Raw genomic sequence first — 25,070 nt, 5'->3', positions numbered from 1 at the left:
AGTCCTCATCCTAGGATCATCCCCCTCTGTTTGGGACGACTCATGGTGGCCCTCGGCCCTGGGCACGGCACCCATACCCACAGACCACGCACGTAACCTAGGCTTCATCCTAGACTCCTCCCTCTCGATGACCAGACAAGTCAACGCCGTCTCATCCTCTTGCTTCAACGTACTTCGTATGCTCAAAAAAATCTTTCGTTGGATCCCCACCGAAACAAGAAAGACTGTCACCCACGCATTGGTCACTAGCCGACTGGACTATGGAAACACCCTCTACGCCGGAACCAGAGCCAAATTACAGAAAAAACTCCAACGCATCCAAAACGCATCAGCCAGACTCATATTGGACATCCCGCGCCAAGCTCACATTACCGGTCACCTGAAAGACCTCCACTGGCTTCCCGTCAACAAGAGAATAACGTTCCGTCTCCTAACCCACGCACACAAGGCCCGCTACAAACTAGGACCTGAATGCCTCAACACACGACTGTCCTTCTACACACCGACCCGCCAACTAAGATCCTCCAATCAAGCCCTCGCCGCAGTTCCGCGCATCCATAGATCCACCATGGGAGGAAGATCTTTCTCCTACTTGGCGGCCAAAACCTGGAATTCCCTCCCCACTCACCTCCGCCTTACCCAGAATCACATTTCCTTCAGGAAGGAACTTAAAACCTGGCTATTCGATAAATAATGCACCCCCTCCCCCAAGCGCCATGAGACCCTCTGGGTGAGTAGTGCGCTATACAAATTCCTGAACTTGAACTTGAACTTGATGTCTGATGCTTGTGGATTTCTGATGCTTGTGGATGTCTGATACCTGATGTTTGAGGATGTCTGACGTTTGTGAATGTCTGACACTTGTGGATGTCTGATGCCTGATGCTTGTGGATGTCTGATGTTTGTGGATGTCTGATGTGTGTGGATGTCTGATGCTTGTGGATGTCTGATGCTTGTGGATGCCTGACGCTTGAGGATGCCTGACGCTTGAGGATGCCTGACGTTTGAGGATGTCTGACGCTTGTGGATGCCTGACGCTTGTGGATGCCTGACGGGTGTGGATGTCTGATGCCTGACGGGTGTGGATGTCTGATGCCTGATGCTTGTGGATGTCTGATGCTTGTGGATGTCTGATGCTTGTGGATGTCTGATGCTTGTGGATGTCTGATGCTTGTGGATGTCTGTTGCTTGTGGATGCCTGATGCTTGTGGATGCTTGTGGATGTCAGACGCTTGTGGATGTCTGTTGCTTGTGGATGTCTGTTGCTTGTGGATGCCTGATGCTTGTGGATGCTTGTGGATGTCTGACGCTTGTGGATGTCGGACGCTTGTGGATGTCGGACGCTTGTGAATGCTTGAAGCTTGTGCATGCCTGACGCTTGTGGATGCCTGACGCTTGTGGACGCCTGACGCTTGTGGACGCCTGACGCTTGTGGACGTCTGGTGCTTGTGGATGTCTGGTGCTTGTGGATGTCTGGTGCTTGTGGATGTCTGGTGCTTGTGGATGTCTGGTGCTTGTGGATGTCTGGTGCTTGTGGGATGCTTGTGGATGTCTGATGCTTGTGGATGCTTGATGCTTGTGGATGCCTGACGCTTGTGGATGTCTGACGCTTGTGGATGTCTGACGCTTGTGGATGTCTGTTGCTTGTGGTTGTCTGTTGCTTGTGGATGTCTGTTTCTTGTGGATGTCTGTTTCTTGTGGATGTCTGTTTCTTGTGGATGTCTGTTGCTTGTGGATGTCTGTTGCTTGTGGATGTCTGTTGCTTGTGGATGTCTGTTGCTTGTGGATGTCTAATGCTTCTGGATGTTAGTGGATGTCTGATGCTTGTGGATGTCTGATGCTTGTGGATGTGTGACATTTGTGGATGTCTGACACTTGTGGATGTCTGACGTTGGTGAATGCTTGACGCTTGTGCATGCCTGACGCTTGTGCATGCCTGACGCTTGTGGATGCCTGACGCTTGTGGATGCCTGACGCTTGTGGATGCCTGATGCTTGTGGATGCCTGATGCTTCTGGATGTTAGTGGATGTCTGATGCTTGTGGATGTGTGACATTTGTGGATGTCTGACGCTTGTGGATGTCTGACGTTGGTGAATGCTTGACGCTTGTGCATGCCTGACGCTTGTGGATGCCTGACGCTTGAGGATGCCTGACGCTTGAGGATGCCTGACGCTTGAGGATGCCTGATGCCTTTGGATGTCTGATGCTTGTGGATGTCTGATGCTTGTGGATGTCTGATGCCTGATGTTTGAGGATTTCTGACGCTTGTGGATGCCTGACGCTTGTGGATGCCTGACGCTTGTGGATGCCTGACGCTTGTGGATGCCTGACGCTTGTAGATGTCTGACGCTTGTGGATGTCTGACGCTTGTGGATGTCTGTTGCTTGTGAATGTCTGTTTCTTGTGGATGTCTGTTTCTTGTGGATGTCTGTTTCTTGTGGATGTCTGTTGCTTGTGGATGTCTGATGCTTCTGGATGTTAGTGGATGTCTGATGCTTGTGGATGTCTGATGCTTGTGGATGTGTGAAGCTTCTGGATGTCTGACGCTTGTGGATGCCTGACGCTTGTGGATGCCTGACGCTTGTGGATGCCTGACGCTTGTGGATGTCTGACGCTTGTGGATGTCTGATGCTTGTGAATGTCTGTTGCTTGTGGATGTCTGTTTCTTGTGGATGTCTGTTGCTTGTGGATGTCTGATGCTTCTGGATGTTAGTGGATGTCTGATGCTTGTGGATGTCTGATGCTTGTGGATGTGTGACATTTGTGGATGTCTGACGCTTGTGGATGTCTGACGTTGGTGAATGCTTGACGCTTGTGCATGCCTGACGCTTGTGGATGCCTGACGCTTGAGGATGCCTGACGCTTGAGGATGCCTGACGCTTGAGGATGCCTGACGCTTGAGGATGCCTGATGCCTTTGGATGTCTGATGCTTGTGGATGTCTGATGCTTGTGGATGTCTGATGCCTGAAGTTTGAGGATTTCTGACGCTTGTGGAGGCCTGACGCTTGTGGATGCCTGATGCTTGTGGGTGTCTGATGCTTGTGGGTGTCTGATGCTTGTGGATGTCTGATGCTTGTGGATGTCTGATGCTTGTGGATGTCTGATGCTTGTGGATGTCTGATGCTTGTGGATGTCTGATGCTTGTGGATGTCTGATGCTTGTGGATGTCTGTTGCGTGTGGATGTATGACACTTGTGGATGTCTGATGCTTGTGGATGTCTGATGCTTGTGGATGTCTGTTGCGTGTGGATGTATGACACTTGTGGATGTCTGACACTTGTGGATGTCTGACGTTGGTGAATGCTTGATGCTTGAGCATGCCTGACGCTTGTGGATGCCTGACGCTTGTGGATGCCTGACGCCTTTGGATGTCTGATGCTTGTGGATGCCGGACATTTGTGGATGTCTGATGCCTGATGTTTGTTGATGCCTGACGCTTGTGGATGTCTGAAGCTAGTGTATGTCTGAAGCTAGTGTATGTCTGAAGCTAGTGTATGTCTGACGCTTGTGGATGCCTGACGCTTGTGGATGCCTGACGCTTGTGGATGCCTGACGCTTGTGGATGCCTGACGCTTGTGGATGTCTGACGCTTGTGGATGTCTGATGCCTGATGCTTGTGGATGTCGGATGTCTGATGCCTGATGTTTGTGGATGTCTGATGATTGTGGATGTCTGATGATTGTGGATGTCTAATGCTTGTGGATGTCTGATGCTTGTGGATGTCTGATGCTTGTGGATGTCTGATGCTTGTGGATGTCTGATGCTTGTGGATGTGTGACATTTGTGGATGTCTGACGTTGGTGAATGCTTGACATTTGTGCATTTCTGACTCTTGTGGATGCCTGACGCTTGAGGATGCCTGACACTTGAGGATGCCTGACACTTGAGGATGCCTGACACTTGAGGATGCCTGATGCCTTTGGATGTCTGATGCTTGTGGATGTCTGATGCTTGTGGACGTCTGATGCTTGTGGATATCTGATGCTTGTGGATGTCTGATGCTTCTGATGCTTGTGGATGTCTGATGCTTGTGGATGTCTGATGCTTGTAGATGTCTGTTGCTTGTGGATGTCTGATGCTTGTGGATGTCTGATGCTTGTGGATGTCTGATGCTTGTGGATGTCTGATGCTTGTGGATGTCTGATGCTTGTGGATGTCTGATGCTTGTGGATGTCTGTTGCTTGTGGATGTCTGTTGCTTGTGGATGTCTGTTGCTTGTGGATGCCTGATGCTTGTGGATGCTTGTGGATGTCTGACGCTTGTGCATGCCTTACACTTGTGCATACCTGATGCTTGTGGATGCCTGACGCTTGTGGATGCCTGACGCTTGTGGATGCCTGACGCTTGTGGATGCCTGACGCTTGTGGATGCCTGATGCTTGTGGATGCCGGACGCTTGTGGATGCCGGACGCTTGTGGATGCCGGACGCTTGTGGATGCCGGAAGCTTGTGGATGCTTGATGCTTGTGGATGCTTGATGCTGGTGGATGTCTGATGCTTGTGGATGTCTGTCTGATGCTCCTGGTTGTCTGATGCTCCTGGTTGTCTGATGTCTGATGCTTGTGGAAGCCTGATGCTTGTGTATGTCTGATGCTTGTGCATGTCTGATGCTTGTGCATGTCTGATGCTTGTGGACGTCTGATGCTTCTGGATGATTGTGGATGTCTGATGCTTGTGGATGTCTGATGCTTGTGGATGTCTGATGCTTGTGGATGTCTGACGCTTGTGGATGTCTGACGCTTGTGGATGTCTGACGCTTGTGGATGTCTGACGCTTGTGGATGTCTGACGCTTGTGGATGTCTGACGTTGGTGAATGCTTGTGGATGCCCGACGCTTGTGGATGCCCGACGCTTGAGGATGCCTTACGCTTGAGGATGCCTGATGCCTTTGGATGTCTGATGCTTGTGGATGCCTGATGCTTGTGGATGTCCGATGCCTGATGTTTGAGGATGTCTGACGCTTGTGGAGGCCTGACGCTTGTGGATGTCTGATGCTTGTGGATGTCTGATGCTTGTGGATGTCTGATGCGTGTGGATGTCTGATGCGTGTGGATGTCTGATGCGTGTGGATGTCTGATGCGTGTGGATGTCTGATGCGTGTGGATGTCTGATGCTTGCGGATGTCTGATGCTTGCGGATGTCTGATGCTTGCGGATGTCTGATGCTTGCGGATGTCTGATGCTTGCGGATATCTGATGCTTGTGGATATCTGATGCTTGTGGATATCTGATGCTTGTGGATGTCTGTTGCTTGTGGATGTCTGTTGCTTGTTGATGCCTGATGCTTGTGGATGTCTGACGCTTGTGGATTTCTGACGCTTGTGGATGTCTGATATTTGTGAATGCTTGAAGCTTGTGCATGCCTTACGCTTGTGCATGCCTTACGCTTGTGCATGCCTTACGCTTGTGGGTGCCTGACGCTTGTGGGTGCCTGACGCTTGTGGGTGCCTGACGCTTGTGCATGTCTGGTGCTTGTGCATGTCTGGTGCTTGTGCATGTCTGGTGCTTGTGCATGTTTGATGCTTGTGCATGTTTGATGCTTGTGGATGTCTGATGCTTGTGGATGCCTGAAGCTTGTGGATGCCTGACGCTTGTGGATGTCTGATGCTTGTGGATGTCTGATGCTTGTGGATGTCTGATGCTTGTGGATGTCTGTCTGATGCTCCTGGTTGTCTGATGCTCCTGGTTGTCTGATGTCTGATGCTTGTGGATGCCTGATGCTTGTGTATGTCTGATGCTTGTGGACATCTGATGCTTCTGGATGTTTGTGGATGTCTGATGCCACTGAAGACACCATTGGCCTAATGAACTCCATCCACTCAGGCTAGCCAACCGAACCCTGTCCCCACCACATCTTCAACAAAGCAGGCTCCATCATCGCACCCTATCTCCGTGATGTCATCAACTGCTCCTTCAACTCCACTACCTTCCCATAAAGCTGGAAACACGCCGAACTTAACGCCCTCTTGAAGAAACCCACAGCGAACCCCTCCGAACTTAAAAACTACCGCCCCATCTCCCTCCTCCCATTCCCTGCCAAAGTCATTGAGAAAACCGTCAACAGACAGCTCGCCGCCTTCCTTGAATCCAACAACTCCCTCGACTCCTCACAGTCCGGCTTTCGAGCCAAACACAGCACCGAAACCGCCCTTATTGCAGCGACAGACGACATCAGAACACTACTGGACAACGGAGAAACAGTTGCCCTCATCCTACTCGACCTCTCCGCCGCCTTCGACACAGTCTGTCATAACACCCTCATACAACGCCTCAGCAACATTGGCATACAATGAAAAGCCTTGGACTGGATCATCTTGTTCCTCGACGGGAGAACCCAGAGAGTCCGACTCCCCCCATTCAAATCAGAGGCCACCGAAGTCATCTGCGGAGTACCACAAGGATCATCACTCAGTCCCACCCTCTTCAACGTTTACATGAGTCCCCTCGCGTCCATCGCGCGACAACACAACCTTAACATCATCTCTTACGCTGACGACACCCAGCTGATCCTTTCCCTTACCAAAGAACCTAACACCGCCAAAACCAATCTTCATGAAGGCATGAAAGAAGTAGCCGAATGGATGAAAAACAGCCGCCTAAAACTTAATTCAGACAAAACGGAAGTCCTCATCCTAGGATCATCCCCCTCTGTTTGGGACGACTCATGGTGGCCATCGGCCCTGGGCACGGCACCCATACCCACAGACCACGCACGTAACCTAGGCTTCATCCTAGACTCCTCCCTCTCGATGACCAGACAAGTCAACGCCGTCTCATCCTCTTGCTTCAACGTACTTCGTATGCTCAAAAAAATCTTTCGTTGGATCCCCACCGAAACAAGAAAGACTGTCACCCACGCATTGGTCACTAGCCGACTGGACTATGGAAACACCCTCTACGCCGGAACCACAGCCAAATTACAGAAAAAACTCCAACGCATCCAAAACGCATCAGCCAGACTCATATTGGACATCCCGCGCCAAGCTCACATTACCGGTCACCTGAAAGACCTCCACTGGCTTCCCGTCAACAAGAGAATAACGTTCCGTCTCCTAACCCACGCACACAAGGCCCGCTACAAACTAGGACCTGAATGCCTCAACACACGACTGTCCTTCTACACACCGACCCGCCAACTAAGATCCTCCAATCAAGCCCTCGCCGCAGTTCCGCGCATCCATAGATCCACCATGGGAGGAAGATCTTTCTCCTACTTGGCGGCCAAAACCTGGAATTCCCTCCCCACTCACCTCCGCCTTACCCAGAATCACATTTCCTTCAGGAAGGAACTTAAAACCTGGCTATTCGATAAATAATGCACCCCCTCCCCCAAGCGCCATGAGACCCTCTGGGTGAGTAGTGCGCTATACAAATTCCTGAACTTGAACTTGAACTTGATGTCTGATGCTTGTGGATTTCTGATGCTTGTGGATGTCTGATACCTGATGTTTGAGGATGTCTGACGTTTGTGAATGTCTGACACTTGTGGATGTCTAATGCCTGATGCTTGTGGATGTCTGATGTTTGTGGATGTCTGATGTGTGTGGATGTCTGATGCTTGTGGATGTCTGATGCTTGTGGATGCCTGACGCTTGAGGATGCCTGACGCTTGAGGATGCCTGACGTTTGAGGATGTCTGACGCTTGTGGATGCCTGACGCTTGTGGATGCCTGACGGGTGTGGATGTCTGATGCCTGACGGGTGTGGATGTCTGATGCCTGATGCTTGTGGATGTCTGATGCTTGTGGATGTCTGATGCTTGTGGATGTCTGATGCTTGTGGATGTCTGATGCTTGTGGATGTCTGTTGCTTGTGGATGCCTGATGCTTGTGGATGCTTGTGGATGTCAGACGCTTGTGGATGTCTGTTGCTTGTGGATGTCTGTTGCTTGTGGATGCCTGATGCTTGTGGATGCGTGTGGATGTCTGACGCTTGTGGATGTCGGACGCTTGTGGATGTCGGACGCTTGTGAATGCTTGAAGCTTGTGCATGCCTGACGCTTGTGGATGCCTGACGCTTGTGGACGCCTGACGCTTGTGGACGTCTGGTGCTTGTGGACGTCTGGTGCTTGTGGATGTCTGGTGCTTGTGGATGTCTGGTGCTTGTGGATGTCTGGTGCTTGTGGATGTCTGGTGCTTGTGGATGTCTGGTGCTTGTGGGATGCTTGTGGATGTCTGATGCTTGTGGATGCTTGATGCTTGTGGATGCCTGACGCTTGTGGATGTCTGACGCTTGTGGATGTCTGACGCTTGTGGATGTCTGACGCTTGTGGATGTCTGTTGCTTGTGGATGTCTGTTTCTTGTGGATGTCTGTTTCTTGTGGATGTCTGTTTCTTGTGGATGTCTGTTTCTTGTGGATGTCTGTTGCTTGTGGATGTCTGTTGCTTGTGGATGTCTGTTGCTTGTGGATGTCTGTTGCTTGTGGATGTCTAATGCTTCTGGATGTTAGTGGATGTCTGATGCTTGTGGATGTCTGATGCTTGTGGATGTGTGACATTTGTGGATGTCTGACACTTGTGGATGTCTGACGTTGGTGAATGCTTGACGCTTGTGCATGCCTGACGCTTGTGGATGCCTGACGCTTGAGGATGCCTGACGCTTGAGGATGCCTGACGCTTGAGGATGCCTGATGCCTTTGGATGTCTGATGCTTGTGGATGTCTGATGCCTGATGTTTGAGGATTTCTGACGCTTGTGGATGCCTGACGCTTGTGGATGCCTGACGCTTGCGGATGCCTGATGCTTGTGGATGCCTGATGCTTCTGGATGTTAGTGGATGTCTGATGCTTGTGGATGTGTGACATTTGTGGATGTCTGACGCTTGTGGATGTCTGACGTTGGTGAATGCTTGACGCTTGTGCATGCCTGACGCTTGTGGATGCCTGACGCTTGAGGATGCCTGACGCTTGAGGATGCCTGACGCTTGAGGATGCCTGATGCCTTTGGATGTCTGATGCTTGTGGATGTCTGATGCTTGTGGATGTCTGATGCCTGATGTTTGAGGATTTCTGACGCTTGTGGATGCCTGACGCTTGTGGATGCCTGACGCTTGTGGATGCCTGACGCTTGTAGATGTCTGACGCTTGTGAATGTCTGACGCTTGTGGATGTCTGTTGCTTGTGAATGTCTGTTTCTTGTGGATGTCTGTTTCTTGTGGATGTCTGTTTCTTGTGGATGTCTGTTGCTTGTGGATGTCTGTTGCTTGTGGATGTCTGATGCTTCTGGATGTTAGTGGATGTCTGATGCTTGTGGATGTCTGATGCTTGTGGATGTGTGAAGCTTCTGGATGTCTGACGCTTGTGGATGCCTGACGCTTGTGGATGCCTGACGCTTGTGGATGCCTGACGCTTGTGGATGTCTGACGCTTGTGGATGTCTGACGCTTGTGAATGTCTGTTGCTTGTGGATGTCTGTTTCTTGTGGATGTCTGTTGCTTGTGGATGTCTGATGCTTCTGGATGTTAGTGGATGTCTGATGCTTGTGGATGTCTGATGCTTGTGGATGTGTGACATTTGTGGATGTCTGACGCTTGTGGATGTCTGACGTTGGTGAATGCTTGACGCTTGTGCATGCCTGACGCTTGTGGATGCCTGACGCTTGAGGATGCCTGACGCTTGAGGATGCCTGACGCTTGAGGATGCCTGACGCTTGAGGATGCCTGATGCCTTTGGATGTCTGATGCTTGTGGATGTCTGATGCTTGTGGATGTCTGATGCCTGAAGTTTGAGGATTTCTGACGCTTGTGGAGGCCTGACGCTTGTGGATGCCTGATGCTTGTGGGTGTCTGATGCTTGTGGGTGTCTGATGCTTGTGGATGTCTGATGCTTGTGGATGTCTGATGCTTGTGGATGTCTGATGCTTGTGGATGTCTGATGCTTGTGGATGTCTGATGCTTGTGGATGTCTGTTGCGTGTGGATGTATGACACTTGTGGATGTCTGACACTTGTGGATGTCTGACGTTGGTGAATGCTTGATGCTTGAGCATGCCTGACGCTTGTGGATGCCTGACGCTTGTGGATGCCTGACGCCTTTGGATGTCTGATGCTTGTGGATGCCGGACATTTGTGGATGTCTGATGCCTGATGTTTGTTGATGCCTGACGCTTGTGGATGTCTGAAGCTAGTGTATGTCTGACGCTTGTGGATGCCTGACGCTTGTGGATGCCTGACGCTTGTGGATGCCTGACGCTTGTGGATGCCTGACGCTTGTGGATGCCTGACGCTTGTGGATGTCTGATGCCTGATGCTTGTGGATGTCGGATGTCTGATGCCTGATGTTTGTGGATGTCTGATGATTGTGGATGTCTGATGATTGTGGATGTCTAATGCTTGTGGATGTCTGATGCTTGTGGATGTCTGATGCTTGTGGATGTCTGATGCTTGTGGATGTCTGATGCTTGTGGATGTGTGACATTTGTGGATGTCTGACGTTGGTGAATGCTTGACATTTGTGCATTTCTGACTCTTGTGGATGCCTGACGCTTGAGGATGCCTGACACTTGAGGATGCCTGACACTTGAGGATGCCTGACACTTGAGGATGCCTGATGCCTTTGGATGTCTGATGCTTGTGGATGTCTGATGCTTGTGGACGTCTGATGCTTGTGGACGTCTGATGCTTGTGGATATCTGATGCTTGTGGATGTCTGATGCTTCTGATGCTTGTGGATGTCTGATGCTTGTGGATGTCTGATGCTTGTAGATGTCTGATGCTTGTGGATGTCTGATGCTTGTGGATGTCTGATGCTTGTGGATGTCTGATGCTTGTGGATGTCTGATGCTTGTGGATGTCTGATGCTTGTGCATGCCTTACACTTGTGCATGCCTGACGCTTGTGGATGCCTGACGCTTGTGGATGCCTGACGCTTGTGGATGCCCGACAATTGTGGATGCCTGACGCTTGTGGATGCCTGATGCCTTTGGATGTCTGATGCTTGTGGATGGCTGACGCTTGTGGATGTCTGATGCTTGTGGATGTCTGATGCTTGTGGATGTCTGACGCTTGTGGATATCTGATGTTTGTGAATGCTTGACGCTTGTGCATGCCTGATGCTTGTGGATGCCTGCCGCTTGTGGATGCCTGATGCCTTTGGATGTCTGATGCTTGTGGATGTCTGATGCCTGATGTTCGTGGATGTCTGATGCTTTTGGAAGTCTGATGCTTGTGGATGTCTGATGCTTGTGGATGTCTGATGCTTGTGGATGTCTGATGCTTGTGGATGTCTGATGCTTGTGGATGTCTGATGCTTGTGGATGTCTGATGCTTGTGGATGTCTGATGCTTGTGGATGGCTGATACTTGTGGATGCCTGTTGCTTGTTGATGCCTGATGCTTGTGGATGCTTGTGGATGTCTGACGCTTGTGGATGTCTGACGCTTGTGGATGTCTGATGTTTGTGAATGCTTGAAGCTTGTGCATGCCTGACGCTTGTGCATGCCTTACACTTGTGCATGCCTGACGCTTGTGGATGCCTGATGCTTGTGGATGCCTGACGCTTGTGGATGCCTGACGCTTGTGGGTGCCTGACGCTTGTGGATGCCTGACGCTTGTGGATGCCTGATGCCTTTGGATGTCTGATGCTTGTGGATGGCTGACGCTTGTGGATGTCTGATGCTTGTGGATGCCTGATGCCTTTGGATGTCTGATGCTTGTGGATGGCTGACGCTTGTGGATGGCTGACGCTTGTGGATGTCTGATGCTTGTGGATGTCTGACGCTTGTGGATATCTGATGTTTGTGAATGTTTGACGCTTGTGCATGCCTGATGCTTGTGGATGCCTGCCGCTTGTGGATGCCTGATGCCTTTGGATGTCTGATGCTTGTGGATGTCTGATGCCTGATGTTTGTGGATGTCTGACGCTTGTGGGTATCTGATGTTTGTGAATGCTTGAAGCTTGTGCATGCCTGACGCTTGTGCATGCCTTGCGCTTGTGCATACCTGGCGCTTGTGGATGCCTGACGCTGGTGGATGCCTGACGCTGGTGGATGCCTGATGCTTGTGGATGTCTGATGCTTGTGGATGTCTGATGCTTGTGGATGTCTGATGCTTGTGGATGTCTGATGCTTGTGGATGTCTGATGCTTGTGGATGTCTGATGCTTGTGGATGTCTGATGCTAGTGGATGTCTGATGCTAGTGGATGTCTGATGCTAGTGGATGTCTGATGCTAGTGGATGTCTGATGTTTGTGGATGTCTGATGTTTGTGGATGTCTGATGCTTGTGGATGTCTGATGCTTGTGGATGTCTGATGATTGTGGATGTCTGATGATTGTGGATGTCTGATGCTTGTGGATGTCCGATGCTTGTGGATGACCGATGCTTGTGGATGTCTGATGCTTGTGGATGTCTGTTGCTTGTTGATGCCTGATGCTTGTGGATATCTGACGCTTGTGGAAGTCTGACGCTTGTGGATGTCTGATGTTTGTGAATGCTTGAAGCTTGTGCATGCCTTGCGCTTGTGCATACCTGGCGCTTGTGGATGTCTGATGCTTGTGGATGTCTGATGCTTGTGGATGTCTGATGCTTGTGGATGTCTGATGCTTGTGGATATCTGATGCTTGTGGATATCTGATGCTTGTGGATGTCTGATGCTTGTGGATGTCTGATGCTTGTGGATGTCTGATGCTTGTGGATGTCTGATGCTTGTGGATGTCTGTTGATTGTGGATGCTTGATGCTTGTGGATACTTGATTCTTTTGGATGCCTGATGCTTATGTATGTCTGATGCTTGTGGAAGTCTGTTGCTTGCGGAAGTCTGTTGCTTGTGGATGTCTGATGCTTGTGGATGTCTGATGCTTGTGGACGCCTGATGCTTGTGGACGCCTGATGCTTGTGGATGTCTGATGCTCCTGGCTGACTGATGTCTGATGCTTGTGGATGCTTATGGATGTCTGATGCTTGTGGAAGTCTGATGCTTGTGGAAGTCTGTTGCTTGCGGAAGTCTGTTGCTTGTGGATGTCTGTTGCTTGTGGATGTCTGTTGCTTGTGGATGTCTGTTGCTTGTGGATGTCTGTTGCTTGTGGATGTCTGTTGCTTGTGGATGTCTGTTGCTTGTGGATGTCTGATGCTTGTGGATTTCTGATGCTTGTGGATTTCTGATGCTTGTGGATTTCTGATGCTTGTGGATGTCTGATGCTTGTGGATGTCTGATGCTTGTGGATGTCTGATGCTTGTGGATGTCTAATGCTTGTGGATGTCTGATGCTTGTGGATGCTTTTGGATTCCTGACGCTTCTTGATGTTTGATGCTTGTGGAAGTCTGTTGCTTGCAGATGTCTGTTGCTTGCAGATGTCTGATGCCTGTGAATGTCTGATGCTTGTGGATGTCTGATGCTTGTGGATGTCTGAAGCTTGTTGATGCCTGATGCTTGTGGATGTCTGACTCTTGTGGATGTCTGATGTTTGTGAATGCTTGAAGCTTGTGCATGCCTGACGCTTGTGCATTCCTTACGCTTGTGCATACCTGACCTTGTGGATGCCTGACGCTTGTGGATGCCTGACACTCGTGGATGCCTGACGCTTGTGGATGCCTGATGCCTTTGGATGTCTGATGCTTGTGGATGGCTGACGCTTGTGGATGTCTGATGTTTGTGGATTTCGGACGGTTGTGGATGTCTGAGCTTGTGGATGCCTGACGCTTGTGGAAGGCTGACGCTTGTGGATGTATGACGTTTGTGGATGGCTGGCGCTACGCTTGTCTTGTAAATGGCTGACGCTTGTGGATGGCTGACGCTTGTGGATTCCTGAAGCTTGTGAATGCCTGATGCTTGTGAATGCCAGACCCTTTTTGGATGTTTGATGGGTGATGCTTGTGTATGCCTAGTCCTTGGACACTACTATGCTGTGTTCCAGTAGCCCATGTTTAGTAAACTCTGTCATTATGCCACCTTTTACACTTCCTTTAGTTGAAAATAATGCAAAATCTTTGAAAGCTCAAAATTCATTAAGTTGTAAAGGTTTCCTGCAAACAAATTAAAATGCAAAAGCTAAGAAGTGAGACATCTACCACCTTTGCCTCTGCTTCCCAGCAATGTTCCACAAGAGCAATTTCTACAACAGTAGTTTTAGGTCTGTAAACCGCAGTACAAGTACAACTGCTGATCCTGGAACCTTACTCTTAGGGTAGTCTTTTCACTGTTCAGTTTGTCAATAGAATACAGTGCAGATAATGTTTCTGCCAAATATGGCGCAATTGGTTTTACTGTCATCTTATGCTACTGCCGAGCACAGGCTAGGGGGTACAGGGGAGTAAAATGAATTGCTCAAACGTGGGACGTCAGTTAATTTAACGATCCAGAAAAATACAATGAACTTGTTAAACCTGCAGAATATCTTAAGTATTCAGCAAAAAATGCCTCATCCCAGGCCCAAGCAGAAAGGCAGACACTGCTAACAAGGACTGGCAAAGACAATAGGTCTGCCTGTTTTAATTTACGCATATGTTTTAGTTATGTGATACTTCTAGATACAACAGACAGCTCATTCAAATACAGCGCAAGTGGCATGTTTGATGCACAAGATTTTAGTTAACAGGTTTAAAGCTATGCCCCAAATTACATAGAGGCAGCCTGTGGTGTGAGAGACAAATGGTGGGTGAGGAGGAGGGAGGGGGAGAGAGTGCACTGCAGAGGAAGAGGCTGAAGGTGGGAGGGCAGGGGAGATAGCGAAAAAGTGAGAGAAGAGGCATTGCACAGAGGGGGGCGGGGGAGACCATTCCTTTGAAGTGTGAAGCTCTCTGCATTGCTGTGTCAGCAATTGGCAAGTGCGTGCACGGGCACATGCACTCTGAGTAATCCGCCTGGTTCAGCTTTCCTGTTTCACCTCTATATGTCTCGACATCTGCAATGCCAGAGGCATTGGCAGAGGTCAAGACCTAAAAAGGGACAAACTAACGTATACAACAGGAAATATGATCACTACTCGTACAAGATCAAAACAAAACCTTGAGATACCCCTTGGTAATAACAACTTAGAAGCTGTCTATGCTAAGTTGATTGAGCTGATTAGGCCCCTTCATGAAAAAGTGGATAACTTGGCTAGGGAGGTACACAAATTAAGCAGCAATTTGGATAAAATTGGTATGGGGCTCCAGCAGGAAAAATTAAGTTTAGTTGCACATAATGGGAATAATGGCAATAAAGATAATGCCACCGGAGCGTTAGTCAGTAATACTCCCCTCATGGCATTCAACCCGAGCAAAACCATTTTAGAAAAGCCGAAAAACAAACACCATAGCCATGGGGAACAGCCAAAGAATACTCCGCTTTCCACTGGAAAAATTTTAACTATTCAACCTGATCAGGGTCCTGATGCAAATCTAAATGAAAGTCAAGCACCCATTGAACATGCCAAGAACAATAATGTTACGTTATGTTATGTTAAAAGCACTTTTATAGCGCACAGCTGCCCCTGCAAAGGGGCGTCCCGGCACTTTGGACAGGCAAAAGACATAACACAGGAGACATCAAATAGTCAGGCAGCAGAAGAGCGGAATGCTAAAGTGCAGAAGGAAACAGATGGGTTTTGATAGCCCTCCTGAAATCAAACAGGTCATCTAATGCACAAATATGGGATGGAAGAGAATTCCATCGCTTAGCAGCCAAAACCTGGAAGGAGCGTCCTCCGGCACGGCAGAGCTTAAACCGCGGGACCACAGCCAGGTTTTGACCCAAAGACCTCAAGGAACGAGACGGAACATAGAAAATAAGAAGGTTCTCAAGGATCTGAGGGGAGGACAGTTTAAGGATCTTAAAAGCCAAACATGAGGTCTTAAAATCAATCCGTTGCGCCATGGGCAGCCAGTGTAGTGTCCGGATAGTTTCTTTCACGGAACAAATAATAAAGAGACGATGAATGTTACCATAAGACAGACACCAGCCTTTATTAATTTGCCGCCCGAATGTGGGGCCTATGTTGCAGTACTTGTAAATGTTCCCAAACTAAGGAAAGCTCTAGTAGAAACTCACGATATATTAAAAAACAAAACCTTACATTGGCTGACTAACAACTGTGATTTTCCTATAGAGGGGTCTAACCAGATTATATTAACACAAAGGGTGGGATGGGTGGGCCCCCTCAGGAAACATTTTGAGGGGGACTGCATAATCATAAACTTTAAATCCCCGTATTGGGCCATGAACACTCTTGCCAATGCCCCATCACCTCTAGAATGGGAGTATAACACGACCCTCCTTCCCTTAGGGTACTTCTATAGGCACCTGTTAGGATCCAAACATTATGAGAACACGAATAGTAATTACAATCCCGCCCCAAACAAACCGCAAACATTAGAAAGGTTCCGGCCCTGTTTTGCAATCCCAACTTATAACAGATACCAGACTTTTGACTGCCTAGAGGATAATGATTGACATACATTCGCTCTGGATATAACACAGGCAAATTGTCTAACTGGGGGTGGACAGAAGGACTTAGATGAAGCAGGTATAGAGGTTCTACCATTCCCCCCCTTATTACCCTCTGTATTAACATCACCCGTGACTGAGCCACCTAAATTAACCCTAGACCCCATCATGAAGGATGATATATGTAACGTAACAAAAAGGGCAATTGTTATAACGCCAATAACTTTCGAAATATTGCCCGTGATACCACATATAGACATCCCTGTACTGCCCACACATAAACCAGCATTTGTTAATTTAAATTTAAATGCAGGATATAGCCTGGTTACCTGGAACATCGCCGGTATTACTAGGAAATTGGATACACCTTTCTGGAGGGATTTTATCACCGTAGGGCATGACATTATATGCCTCCAAGAAACATGGTGTAAGGAACCCATTTTTATAGAGGGATATACTTCCCATTGGCTAAGCACCTCTAATTCCGTAGCTGGGAGAGCAAAGGGTGGCCTCTTAGTTTTGATATCAAATAAACTAGCAATTTGCAAGATCAAAAGTTGCACCCCGGTGGACATACACAGCCAGGTGTTGCGGATAGAATTTATCAAAGGTAAAGATTTAATACTCATTAATTACTATAATAACATCTTTGATAACAGTAGAGGCAATATTTTACTTCCACTAGGGCGTGAAATTAAAAAGGCTCTGGCATCATCACGTAAGCAGGCCATCATCCTTTGGGTAGGTGACTTTAACATCAAATCCTGCCCACTGGCCCCGAGTAAGTCGTGTGGATTCAGGAAGGAAGCTGGCGTTGATGAAGCTGTTGACTATTTACATTTTCCCCATTGTGGTTATGGTACAACTCTAAATAACTGGATAGAGAAATTGGATTTGGAACTACTTAGTTGTACCAAAAATAAGAAAAATATTATATGTCCAACATTTACAGGCAGGAATGCCAATACCAATATTGACCATATACTGATTTCTAGTAATACTGATTACTCCAAATTGTGGATCACGGAGCAAGGAACGAGTGATCACAATAGTATATCTATATCATTACGGTGCTGGGGAAATAAACAAGCAACTAATAATAAATGCATTAATAATATTGCCGCTACAAGAACTAACAGCATGAGGATCAAATGGACTGGTATTGATCCCCAGAAAATGCAAAAGGAGGTGGTAAGGAAGTGTAGTCTTGAGATAGATTATTGCTTCAGCGATAATGTTAACCCTAACACTATGCTCACTAGTTTTCTCAAGATAAATGAAACAATAGAAGGCCTATTTACCAAAAGAAATAGTGGATCTAAGGTAATGTGTTCAGGGTGGTTTGATAAAGGTTGTACATTGGCACTACGTGAATTAAAACAAGCCTTGTGCACCAAACCTCGAGATAACATGACCATTAAAAATGTACGATACAATTATAAACTAGCTTTAGGGGATAGGAAAAGAGACCTTCAAGAGGAGGCCTGGAATAAACTTAACCATGCAGCTGAAACTAATAATGGTAAACTATTTTGGGAGGCCATAAATAGCCCCTTTTTAAAGAACGATAAGGTGTCGGAATTAACTTCGCATGTTGATTGTAACACATGGACCGAACATTTTACAAACATTTTTAACCCGGATAGGTTGGTTTTAGAAACAATTAGTTGTAATGATAGAATGTGGTCGTCACTACCCTTGCTAATAAGTATAGACAAGGTATATGAGGGATTAATTAACAATAAAGGAGGCAAAGCCCCCGGCCCCGACGGGGTTCTGGTGGACTTATAAAGCGGAGATGAATCTTTGGGCCCCTATACTAGCAAGAATTTTTAACAGGACAGCTCCCGTTGTCGTGGAGTCAGACGCTTATAATTCCTCTCTTTAAAAAAGGATCAAAATCTGAAGCGTGTAACTATCGCCCGATCTCCCTATTAGATTCTTCTATTAAAATTCTGAGCAGGATCATGTTAAATAGATTGGAAATATGGGTGTCAGAGCATGATGTTTTATCAAAAGTCCAATATCGGTTTAGAAAAGGTCTAGGGACCCTGGAACAGTGCGTCACTCTAGACCTCGTAATCAATAAATACACCACTGTTAAGGAAGGAAACCTGTTCCTCTGCTTCGCAGACCTGAGCAGCGCCTTAGATCTTGTAGATCATTCTATTTTATGGCCTATGTTCTTGGATCTGGGCGCACCCAAGGAAATTGTACATTTCTTAGCAAGACTTTATGAGAAGTTATCCTGTAAAGTACGTTATGGTCCAAGTGGCGAATGTACACCTTTTTTTAAGGTCTCAAGAGGCATCTGCCAGGGTTGCGTTTTGGCCCCTATTTTATTTTCATTATTTATTAATCAGGTCGACAACCCTAACCCAGATATCTGCGGATGCACCACTTATAGATGGGAAAGTCGTCCCAATTGTATTATATGCGGACGACGCTGTTTTACTATCACGCACTCAGATTGGACTTCAACGACTTATTGATAGTTGTGTAATGTTTATAAAGAGGAGGAAACTTTTAATAAACAAAACCAAGACTTATGTTATGTCATGCGGGAAGAAACCTAAGTCAGCTAGACCCTTCTATATTTAAAACGCTAAAGTACAAACTGTTCAAATGTTCTGCTATCTAGGAATAACATTCGCAGGGGATGGGAAATGGGCTAACGAACACAATAATGTGAGCCTCAAAATGAGTAGGAACACCAAAAGCATATTCAGATTTTCAACCAAATTTGGGGATAGAAGGATTAAAGACATGGTGGCCATTTATAACGCTAGGTTTGTCTCGTCTGATATATATGGAGCAGGCATTTTGGGCCACCATTGTGGAAAGTCGCTACAGTGTGATGAAAATAGGTTCCTAAAGCGCTTGTTGTGTGTTCCCCCCTCCGCGTCTACGGAGCTTATTCACGAGGAAGTGGGAATAGATTACATTTCAGATTTGGCTGCATTACGCCCCTTGACACTTTTGGCGTTCAATCTGGTCGAAAACAGAAACCCTATTTACGCAAATGATCATTAGAGATTGTATGAGGCTAGATCATTTCTCCCGGATTCCGTGGCTTAGATATATTCACTACTGGTTTAAACTCCTGTACAATCGCAATATCCTTCTGGAACCAGAGTTTGGAGCATCGATCTCAAAGAAGGAGTTAAAATCAATGTTTCTATCTCATTGTAGGGAGGCCAGAGTGAAAGTATCTGGGAAACAATCTACTTTTGCTTTCTATCAGGAATTAAATCTAAGAAAAGGTTTCCAGACATATCTGATTCTAGTGTCACGTAATTCCCATCGCTTTGTCTTAACACGACTAAGGTTGGGAATTGTTAACCACCTTGTGGCATTCCCGCACATGAAAACAAGCACTACATCCACATGTCCCTGTGATAACACGTCGAGGCAAAGCTGCTGTCACTTTTTAATGTTTTGTAAATGTTATCATTCTTTTAGGAAATTTTATCTGAAACCTATCTTTTTAAAATATAATGTTTGTTCCACTAAAATGGCAATGAAGTTAATATCATCTCTAGAAAGCGCAGACATTTGTTTTTATGTAGCTTCATATATTTTAAAATTTATAGCTGCCAGGAAATCCATTATCCTTGGAGCAGGCATTTAGATCGAATATTAAAATTGTAAAGCCTTTATGCATATTGTACAACTATGATTCGTTTGACACCTTAGTATTGCCCCATTGTTCCCTAGCAAGTTTTTGTTTAAACTACCTAGAACTTGACACTTTAGTATGTTCCTTTGCTTTTTAGCAAGTTTTGCACAAACTGCTTAGCATTAGACACCTTATAGCGTAATTTGCACATATTATAACAATTTTCCAGTTTGTAGCGGGTTAATTGCTCATAATATATTTTGCTCTTTTGCACATTGTGCAACTATGGATGCACACTGTATCCTGATGGGGTTCCTTGAAATTTTAGTAATTGTTGCACTATATGAAACGATTTGCATTAGACACTTTATAGCATAATTTGCACCCAAACGTATTATCCTAAAAATGTATGGTAAAGTTGTAGTAGGAGATTAGTATGGATCATATGCTCAGTACCTGAAGCATTGTATAGTATATTGTGTTAGATGGAAATTATTGTTTTTATGCTGCTTCTTGTATGTGTTTTATTCAGACTTGTTAACTTAACAATTTTATTCTGTAAAAGTGATACAAGTGTTGTTTTTATTAATTGTTTATATGGTTGTGTCTGACAAACCGAATAAAGCGTTAAACTGAACTGAATAAGGGCGATAGATAGAGGGAGGGCGATAGTTAGATAGAGGGAGGGCAATAGATCGAGAGGGAGATAGATAGATAGATAGATAGATAGATAGATAGATAGATAGATAGATAGATAGATAGATAGATAGATAGATAGATAGAGTGAGGGCGATAGATAGATATAGGGAGGGCGATAGATCAAGCGGGATATAGATAGATAGAGGGCGATAGATAGAGGGAGGGCGATAGAGTGAGTGCGATAGACAGAGTGAGGGAGATAGAGTGAGGGCGATAGAGTGGGGGCGATAGATAGAGTGAGGGCGATAGATAGACAGGTAGATAGAGTGAGGGCGATATAGTGAGGAAGATAGAGTAAGGGCGACAGATAGAGAGATAGAGTGAGGGCGATAGATAGATAGATAGATAGATAGATAGATAGATAGATAGATAGATGGCAACAGAGAGAGTGAGGGCAATAGATAGATAGATAGATAGATAGATAGATAGATAGATAGATAGATAGATAGATAGATAGAGTGAGGGCGATAGATAGATATAGGGAGGGCGATAGATCAAGAGGGATATAGATAGATAGATAGAGGGCGATAGATAGAGGGAGGGCGATAGATAGACAGGTAGATAGAGTGAGGGCGATATAGTGAGGAAGATAGAGTGAGGGCGACAGATAGAGAGATAGAGTGAGGGCGATAGATAGATAGATAGATAGATAGATAGATAGATAGATAGATAGATAGATAGATAGATAGATGGCAACAGAGAGAGTGAGGGCAATAGATAGATAGATAGATAGATAGATAGATAGATAGATAGATAGATAGATAGATAGATAGATAGATAGATAGATAGATAGATAGATAGAAAGAAAGATAGATAGAGTGGCGGCGATAGATAGAGTGAGGGCAATAGATAGATAGATAGATAGAGTGAGGGCAATAGATAGATAGAGTGAGGGCGAAAGATAGATAGATAGATAGATAGATAGATAGATAGATAGATAGATAGATAGATAGATAGATAGATAGATAAATAGAGTGAGGGCGATAGATAGATAGATAGATAGATAGATAGATAGATAGATAGATAGATAGATAGATAGATAGATAGAGGGCAACAGAGAGAGTGAGGGCAATAGATTGATAGATAGATAGATAGATAGATAGATAGATAGATAGATAGATAGATAGATAGATAGATAGATAGATAGATAGATAGATAGATAGATAGAGTGAGGGCGATAGTTAGAGTGAGGGCAATAGATAGATAGATAGATAGATAGATAGATAGATAGATAGATAGAGTGAGGGCAATAGATAGATGAGTGAGGTCAATAGATAGATAGAGTGAGAGCGATAGATAGATAGGGATAGATAGATAGATAGATAGATAGATAGATAGATAGATAGATAGATAGATAGATAGATAGATAGATAGATAGATAGATAGAGTAAGATAGATAGAGTGGCGGCGATAGATAGAGTGAGGGCAATAGATAGATAGATAGATAGATAGATAGAGTGAGTGAGGGCAATAGATAGATAGAGTGAGGGCGAAAGATAGATAGATAGATAGATAGATAGATAGATAGATAGATAGATAGATAGATAGATAGAGGGCAACAGAGAGAGTGAGGGCAATAGATAGATAGATAGATAGATAGATAGATAGATAGATAGATAGATAGATAGATAGATAGATAGATAGATAGATAGATAGATAGATAGATAGATAGAGTGAGGGCAATAGATAGATGAGTGAGGTCAATAGATAGATAGAGTGAGAGCGATAGATAGATAGGGATAGATAGATAGGGATAGATAGATAGATAGATAGATAGATAGATAGATAGATAGATAGATAGATAGATAGATAGATAGATAGATAGATAGATAGATAGATAGATAGATAGATAGATAGATAGATAGGAGGCCGGAGGAAAGTAAATACTTTGGAAAAGGGCAGAAAAAAACATTTTCCACCCAGAGGAAATAAGTAACTAAAATATAAAAGTCCGAAATAACTTGAGTGCTTAGGGCATTTGGTGCGACCTGCTGGCCCGGGTCCGAGCTCTGCACGGCATGTCAGCCTTTCATCCAGACGAGGGTGATAAATGACGTATCATTAAATTGGGTAATGGCAGGAACATCTCTTTGTTACAGTGGAAGAAACCACTGCCACAGGCTCAATGTGAAACGCGATACCGTTATGAAATTGTTCATGTCGGTGCGTTTTTTGAAAATATGAAATGGCAAAGGATAAAGAGGCGGAAAAAAGAGAAGGAGAGAGAAGAGAAGAAAGAAAGACGAGATGAAAGCGAGAAATTCGAGTGAAGAAGTTAAAAGGGAAGTGAAATACCAAGAGTGAGAAAGATAAAAAAAAAAGTAGAAAAGGCACAATAAACGTACCCCCCATTATCATGTGCTTGACTTAGCACTTTAGAAACCCTCAATACCACATTTTAATAATAGCTATAATATGCATGTCAGTGCGAGCCGCTGTTCAAGGGTTACACACTTCACGAGACAGATAAACAGACCTAAACAAGCATTTACAATGCAACGGTCTCGCCTTTGAAAAAGTTAGAGCTATTGGCATTGTAAATGACAACATTTTTATTTGTGTTGGTTTTGAAAATAGATAAATAAATGGCACTGTCATTTACAATGCCAATAGCTTAATCTCTCGCAAATGCCACACACAAACACACAGACCCACACAGAGTCCCACACGCATACATACCTACAGAGCCACATGAGAGCCACACACACACACAGAGCCGCACACTTCCAGTAGTCGGTGGGCAGCGTGGAGCAGACCAGCACCCAGCCTGTCAGGGCCTGCAGGAAGGCCACGATCTCCCCCGCCATGCTGGCCATGGTCACCGGCGAGGGTCACAGGGCACAGGTGTCAGAGCTGAGGGCACAGGTGAGAGCTGAGGGCAGGGGTAAGAGCTGATGGCAGAGGGGTGAGAGCTGAGGGCAGAGGGGTGAGAGCGGAGGGCAGAGGGGTGAGAGCTTAGGGCTTAGGAAGAGGTGAGGGCACAGGGCAGGGTAAGAGCTGAGGGCACAGGGGTAAGAGCTGAGGACAGATGGGTAAGAGCTGAGGGCGGAGGGGTAAGAGCGGAGGGCAGAGGGGTAAGAGCTGAGGGCAGAGGGGTAAGAGCTTAGGGCACAGGGGTAAGAGCTAAGGGCATAGGGGTAAGAGCTGAGGGCACAGGGGTAAGAACTGAGGGCACAGGTAAGAGCTGAGGGCACAAGGGTAAGATCTGAGGGCACAAGGGTAAGAGCTGAGGGCACAAGGGTAAGAGCTGAGGGCACAGGGGTAAGAGCTGAGGGCACAGGGGTAAGAGCTGAGGGCACAGGAGTCAGTGAGGGCACAGGTGAGGGCAGCGTGGTGAGGGCTGGAGGCCTGGGTTGAGGTCAGAGGGCACAGGTGCCAGAAGTGAGGGCCTAGGAAGAGCTGAGGGCAGAGGGGTAAGAGCTGAGAGTACAGGGGTAAGAAGTGAGTGAGGGCCCGGGGTGAGATCAGATGGCAAAGCAGCAACTTTGGCCTCTGCATTGTCTGAAATAATAGTAAAAATGTCTCCCTAGTGCTCGTTTAGTGCCTTTAGTGCAACTCCAACAGGTAATGAGGCAAGGAAACCACCCTTGCCTCTATGAGACGATCAATCTGTTGCTGTCCCACCACTAGTTGCATGTGCTACTTCTGTGTGGGTGCTCTGTTTGACACAAAGTCACTTTCTACAGCCTTGTGTGGGTTTGAGGCATGTCAGGTGCCTGCATGGCATAAATGTTCCCTTTACAAAAACTCGTGAGCACTTCCCAAGACTGTGTTGTAGTCCGCAATTGAAAATATGTGCTAATCATTAATATGCGATGGTTATTATAGGCGATATTACACGTATTTGTCCTATTGGTCACGCTTACAGTGTCCAGTTCCTGAACGCAGATTCTACAGGATGTTCGGAACAGGCAACTTAGTTAACAAATAAGACATAAGCAAAATATAAATCATTTCTGCATACATATATACTGACATGATGCTTGGTAAAATTACGTTCGATTGATTAAAACCCTCTATGTAAAACCCCATATGTATATTTAAGTGTCAATATTTATATGGTCTACTGTCCACATCCTCGGTCATATTTTCCTCATTGCTTCGCCCTCAGATTCTTGTTCACCATCGCTCTACACCTGTTAACAGCATCCCGCAGCTCAGCTGCCATCCATTTCCCGTCTTTCCCTCCACTGTTGATTTATCTTCCCGGCTTATTTCGACTCCCCTTTTTAACAGACCCACGATTGCCAACTCTTCTATGCTTCCCGCTTTCATAGAGTACTTTCTATTGCCATACGCGCTCTTTCGCCACTGCTTAATTGTGTTTCTTTATCACCCACTTGTTTCTCCAACACACCGCTTTCTACTGAGCACTCTTAAAACCCTGTTTCGCTCC

The sequence above is a fragment of the Lissotriton vulgaris genome, chromosome 5 (assembly GCF_964263255.1).
Source record: "Lissotriton vulgaris chromosome 5, aLisVul1.2, whole genome shotgun sequence".
NCBI lineage: Eukaryota > Metazoa > Chordata > Amphibia > Caudata > Salamandridae > Lissotriton > Lissotriton vulgaris.
The sequence above is the reverse complement of the archived record's forward strand: the minus strand, read 5'-3'. Positions refer to the sequence as shown.